At 34.7% G+C, this 13,047-nt stretch overlaps 1 long non-coding RNA gene across 1 annotated transcript; it reads right to left on the bottom strand.

Annotated features, from left to right (window-relative positions):
- Positions 1-6,271: 6,271 nt before the first annotated feature.
- On the bottom strand, positions 6,272-9,473 carry LOC148920030 (uncharacterized). The gene is made up of 2 exons (XR_016124305.1): positions 7,808-9,473; positions 6,272-7,117 (listed from the first exon to the last, which is right to left on the bottom strand). It is a non-coding gene; the product is annotated as an uncharacterized LOC148920030 (long non-coding RNA).
- Between the last annotated feature and the right edge of the window lie 3,574 nt (positions 9,474-13,047).

A 13,047-nucleotide genomic window follows, 5' to 3' on the forward strand; every position in this document is an offset into this window, starting at 1 on the left:
TAGTAACAAAAACCATCTCTTCTTTCACAACTTTTTATTTTTGGGCAGTTCCACTTGATGGCATCACTCTTAAAAATATCTTTGGGAGCTCACTTGGTTGGTTTAACATTCTGTTAGATGTTTCAGTTTTTTTAGTTTTTTTAGTTTTTTTTTTCTGTGGACGAATATCAATCGATATATCAAATTTAACTTTTGTTTCGACCCATTTTTTCTTTAACATTTTTTATTGGCGAATCAAGCAATTAAAATCAGATCAATTATTCACCTATCTAAGTTTCTCGATTCATGCATTCTCTCATTCCTAATAAGTAAACATGTCATTAGATAGGAGAATCAAATAATTGGAATCAAATCAACTACTTTCCTAGTTTATACTAATTTTAATTGTGAGGGTATTTGATTACGGACTTTAATGTGAAATCCACATAATTTTTGATTCATTATATCTATGTGTTAATAATAAACGCATGAAAAATTAGAAATTGAAATAATTCTAATACTCATATATCAGTAAACAAAAAAAAACATAAATTAAAATCATTCCAACACTTATTGCTGATAACATGCTATTAATGGTGTGCATTCCTTTGTGCATCCAACGAGGGTATTCAATTCCCTCATTTGCCCAGAAGGCCCAAAAACCGGAAAGACGAACTAGACATGGTTTCATTATTTGTGACACACATTTTCAAGTTTTAAGGATATAATTATCGTTTTTTTAGGAGAGTGTATTCAATTGAGATTTTAATGGATTATTTGAAGTTTAAAAGTACAACGGTATTCAATTAGGATTTTTAAGTAATCAATAAAAGTCTTGTGGTATTCAGTTAGGATTTTTAAATAATCAATACAAGTCTGGTAATATTCAATTAGGACTTTTAAAATATAAGAAAAAATACTGTGGTATTCAAAAACTTACTGATTTTAATTTATTTCATTAAATGGTGTATTGTAGGGGTGGGCACCTCATTCGAATTATCCGCGTACCGACCATACCATACAGACGGTTTGGTTTGATTTGGTTAAATAATTATTTTTTAATTTTAATTATTCTGATCCGATCCGTACCGAGATATTTGGTTTGGTTAACGGAACAATATTTCTAATCCGACAAAAACTCGTACCGATCCGATATTTATACTTATTCTATTATCTAAATACAAACCAAGAAACTTAAGATAAATACAATCAGCACTTTGTATCACTACTTTATCACTGTTGTATCACTTCTTTATCACCATTATATCACTGCTTTATCACCATTCTATCACTTCTTTATCACTCGGGTATTGTAGCACTTTTTGGTCAGAAATGAATTTATGAATTTCCTGTGTTTTCTAGTTTCAACCTTTGTTCCCTTTTTTACCTGTAACTTTCCAACCGTTAATCCAAATTTTATTTTCTTTATATGGTTGGATTCAACATGAAAAACTAAAGAACCCTATGCGGAACAAATGTCAACATCATTTACATAAATGTAGAGAATTCAGTAAAAATAACACTCAAATGTTCAAACAACAAACACAAGTGACTTCCATTACATCTTGAGTATATATTGAATGATATAGTGACTAAGTTATTTGCTTTCATACTTGGATGAATTAGACTATTAGATTTTTATATTTTACAAGGATAATTTGGTGTATTTGTTCAACTTATGTTATGTGAAAGTATTATAAATTGTATTTTTATTAGCATGTTTTCATTACGGTACTACCGGCGTACCGAACCAATCCGAACCGAATATTAGGTTAACCGATCCGAAGTCTACCGAAGTCTTTGGTTTGATTTGGTTAACGGAAGAGAAAATGGTCTACCGAAGTCTTTAGTTTGGTTAACGGAAGAGCCTTCTACCGTTTTGAACCGATCCGTGCCCAGGCCTAGTGTATTGTATGAGACTTTTGAGTGTGTGATATACATACCAAATCACATAACAAATCACACCCTCCTATGCATGATTCTCATATATGCTCTCATACTTTTTTTCCCTACTATTTTTTCATGCTTTTTACTGTTTAAAAAAAAAATCATAAGAGATACGATAAAGGGCTCACATCATAGCACACTGCCCCTTTTTCCTCCTTTCCCTCTTCCTTTATTTTTTCTTCTTTTTTTCCCTTTCTTTCCTCCTCCCTTCTCTGACCCGCTTTCTCCTTTTTCCTATACTCTCCTCTCTCCCTTAGTGTACAGTAAACAACCACCAATTTTTTTCTTTCTCCAGAAAAACAATCACCACTAAACCCCTAAACCCATCTCATCTTCCTCCATATGATTTGGTCACCCTCAAATCCAAACTAAAATCTTCCAAATCCAATAAACTGCCAAATTATGAATCAATCAAAATATGATAAAAGAAAATACGAAATTGCTTGCTCTTAGTCTTAATCCCAATTTCAAAACTCAAAGCTTGCCTCTTTGATTTTTGATTGATGTGGTTGGTTGGTTACTAGTACTAATGCGTTACAGAAGAAGAGATTCTGAGAAGGATGAGGCAGACACCTTTTTAAGGGTGGTGGTAAACATACACCTTTTGGTTAATGTGGTGAGCAAAAATGCTCCCATAGAAATATAAAGTAAAATCATGCAATTATAATATATTAAAATCATAAGTAAAATCATGTAATTGCAATCTATTAAAATCATAAGTAAAATCATATAATTACAAATCCGGTTGAAATTCATTATATTAAAATCATGTAATTACAGTATGTTAAAATCTCAATTGAATACACCCCCTTTAAATGAAGAATATATAAATAAATAATTAACCTTTTGTTTTCCCTGGCTTCTCTTTCTCCTGTGTTTTGTTTTTGGGTCATGCTAAGGAGACCAATTTTAGATACCAACTTGTGTACCAACTCTCTAATAAAGGTGGAGCCCACCAATACAATGGGTCCCACACTCTATTAGAGAGTTGGTATACAAGTTGGTATCTAAAGTTAGTTTCCCTAGCATTTTCCTTTGTTTTTTGGTTAACCGTTTCCTGGTGCTAATAAGTCAGACGAGAATACTACTGGGGTAGGCCGTTCAAAGTCATAATCATAATATATATATTAATAATTTATCGAGCCAACCAAAAATTACGATTATAATTAATAAGCTCAGTTCAATGAGGATGGGCTATAGCTGTCTACGTGGAATATAATATAGGCAATTAGGCATGCTGCATGCAATGGAAGGAGAATGTCATCTTATTCACCAAAATTTGGGAGTATCTGGCGTAGGTCAAGTTTTCAATATGCTAGGGACCTAGGGTTCTTGGTTATCATATATATTTTTTTTTTAATCAAAGAGAGAAATTTCATTAGAGAAATTTCAATAGTACAATTAAAGACATCGACATGACATCTAGAGTATCAATCTCAAGACGGCAACAAATTAACATGTTTAAAACAAAACTAACGATGACAAAAGCTGCACTAAAACTACTAGCCCACATCACCACAATTAACCATAATCCCAAACAAAACTCACAAACCCAACATAAATAAACCCTAAAGCAACCTATGAGCCTAATTGATTACTCACAAATCCTAATTGAATACCACTAGATTTTTAAGCTTCAAACAATCCATTAAAATCTCAATTGAATACACCCACCTAAATGAATCATGTATAAATATACATATCTGAATAATTTTATTTGCTTGCATTTTTTTGTTTAACTTTGTTTTAAAGTTTATCTTAATATTTGAGTCTTATTATAAAATCTTAAACTACAATCAGAAGGCTTAAGATTGAGATAGATTTGGTTGGAATTGAAAATAAAGCAATATTAAGACAAATGAATCGATTTCCATATAAATCCATGCGTGCATAGAACATTCTTGTTATTCATTGGTCAAGTTTTAAGACCAACCCTAGTCCGGTCATATGCAGGGTGGGGAGGGAGGGGCAGGTGGGATGATAATTTAATTTACTATAAAATGGACCGGCAATATAGAATTCAGTTGTGATTTGCACAAGTCTATATTAAGGAGAGTTTTCAATCGTGAAAAGCTGGCTAATTGTTATTTGTGCCAATCGGTTTTGTAATTCCAGGGATCAATTATTTCCTTTTTATTTCTTGTTTCCTTGTCTTTAATGTGGATTAGGTCTAGAAAGAAAGGTGGGTGCTGCAAGTAAATATTTTCTTATTACGTGAAAAAGTTTGAAATTCTAGGTTGATGATGAAGTTTTAGCTATTTCACTATGCTGAAATAGCTTCTGCAATTATTTTGAACGCATTCCATACCTTAGAGGATGAAGTTTTAGATGCACTAGGAGTTTGTAAGTACCAGGCTATTCAATCCATCGAACACCCTTACAACTACAACTTTAGATCCTAACTGCAGATTATTGATTGAATCAAACGAACCTGTGGAGAAGATCATTCCCAAATAACCCTAATTTTTTTATTTTTTTATTTCAGAATGCACTTATATCTGTGCGCAAAAAAGAGAGGATATTGTTGTATTAATAATTGGTATAAATTAATGTGCTAATCATCTAATTAAAAATATCCGCAAGTGTACACATCTATTGGAGTATAGATTTGTAAATACGGGATCGTTCCCATGAAGAATTGGAGGTTTATATGTAAATCTAATTTGAGTACATATAGAATACTTATTTAACACAATCACAAAGGTAAGAGACAAATCTAATACTAGGAAATAGTAAAGAAATGTGAGAGAAATGAAACAAAAACAAGAAACCAAAAGAAAACACAATCAACATTTTTTTATCACTTTTGTATCGCCACATTATCATCACAATATCTCCTGTTTATCTCGTTTTAGGTCATTGACGAATTTATGAACTTCCTCTGTTTTACAGCTTCGACCTCTATTCCATATTTTTACTTGTAACTTTCAAACTATTAATCCAAATTTTAGGTTCTTTATATGGTTGGATTCAATACGGAAACATAAAGAACCCAGTAGGACCAAATGTAGAAAAACAAATAACAAAGTGAGTAGAATTCAATGGAAATAACACTCAAAGTTTAAAACTACGAATATAAAAAGAGGAGGGGGGGGGGGGGGAGGGAGGGGTGGATTTGATTCAAATGACCTAATTCTAATGCTTAAATGTAACCAAACTCTAATTTTAACAACATCAATAGAAATGATTATCAAAGTGTGATATTAAAATGATAATGCACGAATGCTAGTATTTTTGGAATCCACCTCAAACAATCCTACTCATGTTCATGGATATTCAAGTTATGAATTCTAGATGTATTGATGAAGATGTTCGCAATCAAGACCAAGTTTAGTGGCTCACGACACATGATTCTCTCTACAATAAGTAAGGAGCGTGTTTAGTGCTACAATATTTGTGCTTCCCATAAAATCAATTTAGGTGTGGTTAGTACTTCGATTTAATGATATGAAAAACCCATTAAGTTTGAAAAGAATATGAACATCACCCTAATAGCATGATGTTTACATTAGGCGTTCAAGAAACCAATTCACATAGATAATTCTTACTTCATCCATTAGTTGCTTAGGAAAACCTGAAAGTACATATAATCCCAACAATCTCAAGAAGTATGCTTTCAATGTTGATCAATCAAAGAAAAACATACATCAAGGATAGATTGTTTTAGTGAAGAAGAATTCATCATTTGTTGTCAAGAAACCAATTCACATGATGCTCACTTAGAAATCATTAAAACATTTGTAACTAATTAGAAATTATGTTCTTGGATATCTTATACAACTTCTCAACTTTTGCTAGACGCATACAACCTAAGGTGATTGATCTAATGAAGCAAACACAGAGCATGAGATTAATTTAGTGAAAATGAATTCATCAAACATCTAGAAATCCATTAACTCAAGCATCAAAACAATAGAGTAATCATGTTTAGGGTTTCAACCTAAGCCTTAGTTATGGAGTTTAGTTCCTTATACTTACTGTTGGAGAACAATCAGAATATAACCAAATAACATAATAAAAATAATACGAAATATATTCTATATATAATCAAATCAATACAGCAATAGAATGAATTATAGAATACTAACTTGGATAATGATAGATTCCTGCAGAGTTGCAGTGTCCTTTAGACAATATTTCTCCTCTACATTTGTGCTTATAGTTCGAAAAGAGTCTGCCCACCAAGATTAAACTATCACAAATCAAAGCCTAAGCATCGTGGCTTTGATTTCTGGACGAATTGCCAATATATAGAGGTCTGATACCTCTTCATCCAACAGTTAGAATAACTGTTTAAACATATTTGAATTTCAGATAAGGGTTTTATCTGAAAACGAATTACTAATTAATAAAAAAGAAATATTAATTAAATCAACAGAGCCCAAGAGCCCCAAGGCCCATCTTTTGATAATTATTTATATATTCCAAGTCCAAACCAAGATGAGGCCTAATTTTACCTTCACTATGCCCATACCCTATTTAATATTTCTAGAGTGTTGGTGCTTATAAACCATGAAAGGAAACAACTCCCTTCCAATGTGGGACTAAGTGAAAGTATATTTTCCTATACAAACTCTAATACTTATTACAAACCCAAAATCTAACTGGAAAGAGTTTACAGATTTTGTAGAGATGGAGGCACAAAAGCCTCCAATGGTAGAAGAGTTCTTCTACTTCTTGCTTGGCTGTTGCCTTTGCTCTCCTCTCTCTCCAAAAATCAGATTATTTCAAAGTGTAGCAGTCTTCCCCTTGGCCAGCCGATCCCTTCCCTCTTTCTTGGCTGCCTTCTCTCTCTTGCCAACTCATTCTTCAATATTAAACTCCACCTTTTGCCCAAAGTCTTTGGCACATGCTCCACTTGTTTCCACTTTCATAATTTCATTTTGGTTTTAATACATAGAGAGAGATTATAATTTATTACCAATCTGAAATCAAATCTCTACAATAATTAATTGTTACCAAGAGGTGTGGTAACAATTAGAAAGGGAGATGATACCAAAAAGGAGGTAAAAGTGACCCAAAACAGACTTTCAGAGTTAGTATTAATGCTGAATCGGTTGGGGAGGTTATTCTTGTTCCATGGAGCTAAACTTCGGATATGTTGTAGTCGACACCCATTGGAACAAATTTCATGAAGAACTTTACCACATACGAGTACTGCAACATGGTGATCCAAAGCCAAGAAATTGACCTATGAAAATGAGCAAAACCAGAATTTATATTCAATAATGCACTTTTTGCTCATATTTCTTCCTACCTAGGTCAAACTTATAAAAACACTAAAAAGAAGTATAAAACTATAAATTTTCAAGAACTAACGTAAAATATTGGGCGAATGACATGATAAATCATGTATAAAAATGAACCCAACAGATATCTGTTCCACTTGGATAGTACTCTTGCCCAAAAACTTGCACTGCACAACCACATGAATGCAACAAAATCAAAAGACCCTAAGTACTTGATTATGGTGTAGATAGAACTAACATAGTGAATTTAGCAAGCAAGAATATTAGGTCTCGTTTGGTGGGCTGGACTGGACCAGACTTCTCCAATTAAAATGTACTAAAGTCCTATTTGTCGTTTGGTAGGTCTAAATGTACCATGGGACTGGTTGGGCCTCATATTTCAATCGGATACCAATTCAGCGAATGAGTGAACAATAGCACATTTGGAGAGTTGTCACGTTTTATAGAAACATTTATGCTTGCAATTATTCAACTTTTAGAGTGACATGTATTATAAAAACAATACACAACTCTTTCGCCTGATATATAACACAGAATTCATACAAATCATTCATAAATGTTCTAATAAGTTAAAGAGAAAGAATACATAGCCACAAATAAACTCGGTTAAAATCCTAGAAAGAATGTCTTACCTCTTAGTCTTAGACTCTTAGGCATGCTTCTTCATGTACTGTATGCATTATGTTTGTCAATTTGCAAACTGTGTAACACATATAACTTCCTGATTCAAAAGTCCAGAAAAAACCAAATCGTCAAGTCAAAAAGCCTATAACTCAAAAAGTACTCTTGACAACATGAAGGGAAGCTATCACATAAGATTATATCTACTATTCCAATTTGGACCAGTAAAGAATCTTAATTCAAGGCATAAGATTCAAAATACAATTGAAAATAATAACAATTATATAATTATACTAGAATCTGATTGACAATATTGTCGGCCTGCAATTTTCCTCACGCAAGTGCCTTTCGACAAGTGCCAAGAATGAATTGAAGTTTTTTTGTCGCTGTCTCTCTAGATGAGAACTCCATACCCCTTTGAGTGGTAACTTCCAAGAACACTTAACCTTCTTGTTCTTTTGCCCCTTCGCCTTTTCTTTTACTTTTTCCCACAACCTTTCACTTTTCTTCTTACCCAGTCGATCTTTCCTGTTAGTAATAAAGCACAAAAAAAACAAAGCTTCCTATTCTCCGTCCTTACTTTTTCTTGTTTTACCTACACCCCTTTTTTATTTTGTGTCTATCTATACAAATTTTTAGTGCTTTTTTCCTGCAACTTTTTTCGATTGAAGACGGCGCAACATAACTTGTTATCCATCTGGAAGACAATCTTGAATTCACTGATGTGTGCAATGGGGTCCCCCTTATTGGGGTCCTTATCATTGATAAGCCTTTGAACAGAGGAGCCGTGAGAGGGATTTTAAAGAAATCTTGGGACCAATTTGGGGAAACAAAAATTTCAATTGTTAAGGACAACCTTCTGGCAATCACTGTGACAGATGAAACCATGGCAAATCGAATCCTTCAAGGCGGTCCTTGGGCAATCATGAGCAACTCTTTGAGGGTTCATAGTTGGACACAAGGTTTGGCCATTGAAGATGTCAATCCCTATGTTATTACGTTTTGGGTAAGTTGCCTTTGGAAAAAATGTGTGAGGCAAGTGCCAGAAAAATTGGGGGGTACTCTGTTGAGATTTCAATAACAGAGCTTAGTTTTGGGGAAGAAGAAAAATAGGAAACTTTGCAGAGAAGAATAGAGTCGTTGAGGAGAGAGAGAGATTGTTATTGAGCACTAATCATTGCAATGCACTCTCACACTGATTCATTCCAACGGAAAGATCCTATTACAAGGAAAAGGAATGAAATCCAGCCTTACAATAGTGTCAACAATATGAGATAGACACTTGGCACAAAACTAACACGTATGATCCTATAATACATGATTGAATCTAAGCCCTACACTTGTCTAGCTAAAGATTAAACCAGTAAAGAATTTACATTTTAACTTTCCCTTCTACATTGTCAACTGGTTTAACCCCTTGCAGCCATCTCAGATAGTTGAATCGATCCCTTGGTAGTGCTTTTGTGAATGTATCAGCTATCTGTTTCTCTGACTTGCTGTATCTCAAGTCTATAACTCCTCCTTGCAAAGCTTCACGATTGATGTGCTTTGTCTTTTTGTTGAAATTAATGCACATTTGTGCTAAAGAAATGTGTGGAGAAATCTAGAAGCCTTGAGATGAGCCTGAATTTCTGGAGAATTATCTAGAGAAAGCCACACACTTGTGACTGGAGTAAAGTCGGCAATTACATGCAACCATGAAGATTATTCTAGAAAGCCACACACTTGTGGCTGGAGTAAGAGACCAAGTCGGTAGAACTTGGTGATGTCGGCAAGGCATGTAACCACAATCAGTGGCGGATGCAAGATTCAAAAGTCAGGTAGGCGAAACTTACCTTAAAAATTCGACGGTACGAGTGAATTTTATTGATACAAATAAAAAGATACACCTAGTCAGGGAGGGACGTAATGAGCCTTACCCTCAAATATGCATATATATACATAAATAAAAGCTTAACAAAAAAACAAGAAGTAAATGCAATGAAACACAAAAACTAAACTATTTTAATCTAAAATTGTACCATACGAGGCTTAGAAATCTTAAATTCTTCAATTATCTCTTCATTATCGATACTATTAGCAAACTCTCTTTCAATGTGGAGAATCATGCAATCAGCAAGAATTCATCAGCTATGGTGCTTCGAAGTCTATTCTTAATAATTCTCATACATGAAAAAGCTTGTTCGTTGTTGCTTGTAGAAACAGGAAGAGTCAACACCAACCAATTAATCAGAAGCAAATGGTAGTTTTCCAAAGTTGTTTCCACCAATTGTTGACATAACTGAGGAAGAGTGGTGAGGTCCTTAAAGCAGGGAAGGCGATGCATATCATTTTGAAAATACCTCAACTCAATTTCCAAACCTTTTAAGTCACTTGGACTGAAATCAGCATGATAGAATTTCTCAGCAAGTTTACATAGATGCCCAATATTGAATGATTTGAAGGAATTACGAGGATCCAATGCTGAGCTAAGAATAAGAAGTTCAACTGTTTGCTCTGGAAATCTGTCATTTAACTCCCTCAACATGCAATATATCACATCATTAAATACATCAATGCGATAGTAATGTTCAACTGTAATAAAATCTTTTTGTTGAAAAGAACGACGTGTGCCCATCATATAACGATAACTCATATCAGGAACATCAATACCATGTTGTTCACAAAAGGATACCACACTCATGAATATAGATTGGGTAGGCAAGAGTGTATATCAACACATGAAATGGATATCAATTATATAGCTTATATATAGTTTTTTTTTTAGTGAAATATTTTTGGGTAGGCGGTAGCCTACCTTGCCCTGGCTTAAGATCCGCCCCTGACCACAATGAAATGTGGAGTCATCCACCAACTCCCAATCTATGTGGAGTCCAACAAAAAGAACTCCCAAACTATAAGGGAGCCATGAGCTACCCAAAGCTAGCTATGTTAAGCCTTCTCCAACCCTGAGGCTAAACCCAAAAAAATCTCAAAATTTGGCCTCATTTCATCTCCAACGCATGTATAGGGAGGGGGGAATTTTAGGCAGATTGAAATCTTGGGCGTTATTTGGCCCAGCTTTCCAGTCCAGGCGGAACTGCTGTGGGGCCCAACTCTCATCAAACCAAGCAGCCACGTGAAGACCCCAGCTACATGGACCACTTGTTGCCAACTTACCCATGCTGCTTGCGCCACTTGTCAAGCCCTGAACAATTATATGTTTCAATCCAATGGCTGCATTAAGTTGCTGTGTCAATTTTGTTTTTGTTTTTGTTTTTCATTCTACATATAATCAATGGCCAGCATATTTTTAAGCAATCTCAATGGGAAAAATTCACATTCAATGGATGAAATTTAAATCCAACAGCAAAATTAATTTTTATAATTACTCTAATTCAAATTCAACCCAAAATAATTTTCTGATTATCATTTATCTTAATTGTAATTATGGTTTATCTTAATATGTTTTGATTTTTAAGTGAAATTATATTATGTTTTGGATTTTGGATTTTTTTAGGTTAAAATGTTCATAAAATTAAATCATGAATGTTAAAATAAAAATAATGTGAAGAAAAATTAACCCAATAAAAAAAAATAGAGGTTAATCATTTTAAAACAATTTAATAAAGTTATGGACTCAAATTATGAGTATGCATGGTTGGAGGAAAAAATAATTTGAGTCCGGGCAATACATGAATAGTTGTATTTCTAAGGGGAGAAATTTTGGTTTAGCCTCATTTGGGTTGGAGATGGCCTTAGAGGGCCAATAAGCTCACCAATCTAAGTGAAGGGCCAAATAGCCCAAAACTAATCTAAACCAAGTGTGGTGGCCAATAAGCCAATAAGCTATGAAGAAAGCCAATTAGCCTACACCAAGTCATGTACTATTCTCCTCCAAATCTAATAAAATTTGTTTCAACTATTGTCTCTTGTCCTAAACCCCTTCACACATAAACCAACAAATGGTATCAGAGCAACACCCTTCACCTCCTATAAATTCCAACACTTTTGATGAAACACATGATTTTTGGTGATTGCAATGGCAGAGGTATTATCTACCATCAGCGGAGTTGCCTCTGCCTATAACTCTCCAAAATCCTCAAGCACAAACCTTAACCATATAGCTTGAGTAGTTGCTTCACTTGCACTAACATATTCTGCTTCTGCTGTGGAAAGAGCTACACTATGCTGCTTGACTGATGCCCAAGAAAAACACCACTGCCAAAGGAGAAAGCGTAGCCAGAGGTGCTTTGCATGTCATCTTGGCTTCCAATCCAATCACTATCACAATATCCTATTAATGAGTTTTTATGGTAACATGAGAAAGATGATGGCCTTCCATTCAGTCATAATCGTCACTGTAATATGCTGGAGTTTTTGAATGCAAATTCTCTTACTGATTTGGGTTTTCAAAGACCCAAGTACACATGGAGATGCTTTCGAAATAATTTAGTCCATATCCAAGAAAGGCTTGACCGGGCTATGGTGAATGACAATAGGTTACAACTTTGGCCTAGAGGCACATGTTTTACATAGGCGTCACATTGAATTTGACCATTGCCCTCTCAGGGAAAGAAATTCTGATTAAGGCTGTAGCCTCGGCAATACCTGCCTACCCAATGACATTGGAGAAATTAGACTAATCTTGGGGATAAAATTCATTGGAGAAATTAGACTAACCTTGGGCAACCAAAGTCTTGTGGCGGCTTGGGATTCCGAGACTTGACGATTTTAATAAAGCACTCTTAGCTAAACAATGTTGGCGAATTCTTGTGAACCCACTGCACTTTGGGTTAGAGTTCTTAAAAGTCTTTATTATCCCCCATTGTGGTTTCTTGGAGGCTGGAAAAAGTGGCAGGGCTTCGTGGGCTTGGAATAGCCTTTTGGTAGGGTATGAGATTCTTATCAAAGGAGTAAGATGGCAAGTCATAAATGGCAATACCATTAATATATGGTTTGATACTTGGCTACCTCAACATGACCCTGGGTATCTTAGGGCCTCTTGTCCCCTACATACTCTGACTATTGTTGCTGAGCTGATGGATGAACATCATCATACTTATGGGACCTCTCTCAAATCAAAGCGTTTATTTCTTCGCGGGATGCCCAAGCAATCATGGCAATTCCTATCAGCAATTCGGATCTCCCTGACAGACTTTGTTGATAGCTCATACTATCATTCGTGAGCCAAGCCTCTCGAAAGACACTCTGTGTACCGAGCCGAGCGTATATGACCACGACAAAGAGCTCATCGAAGAATGAAACAGAT

The sequence above is a fragment of the Prunus mume genome, linkage group LG2, assembly GCF_029339155.1.
Source record: "Prunus mume cultivar Tortuosa linkage group LG2, ASM2933915v1, whole genome shotgun sequence".
Taxonomy (NCBI): domain Eukaryota; kingdom Viridiplantae; phylum Streptophyta; class Magnoliopsida; order Rosales; family Rosaceae; genus Prunus; species Prunus mume.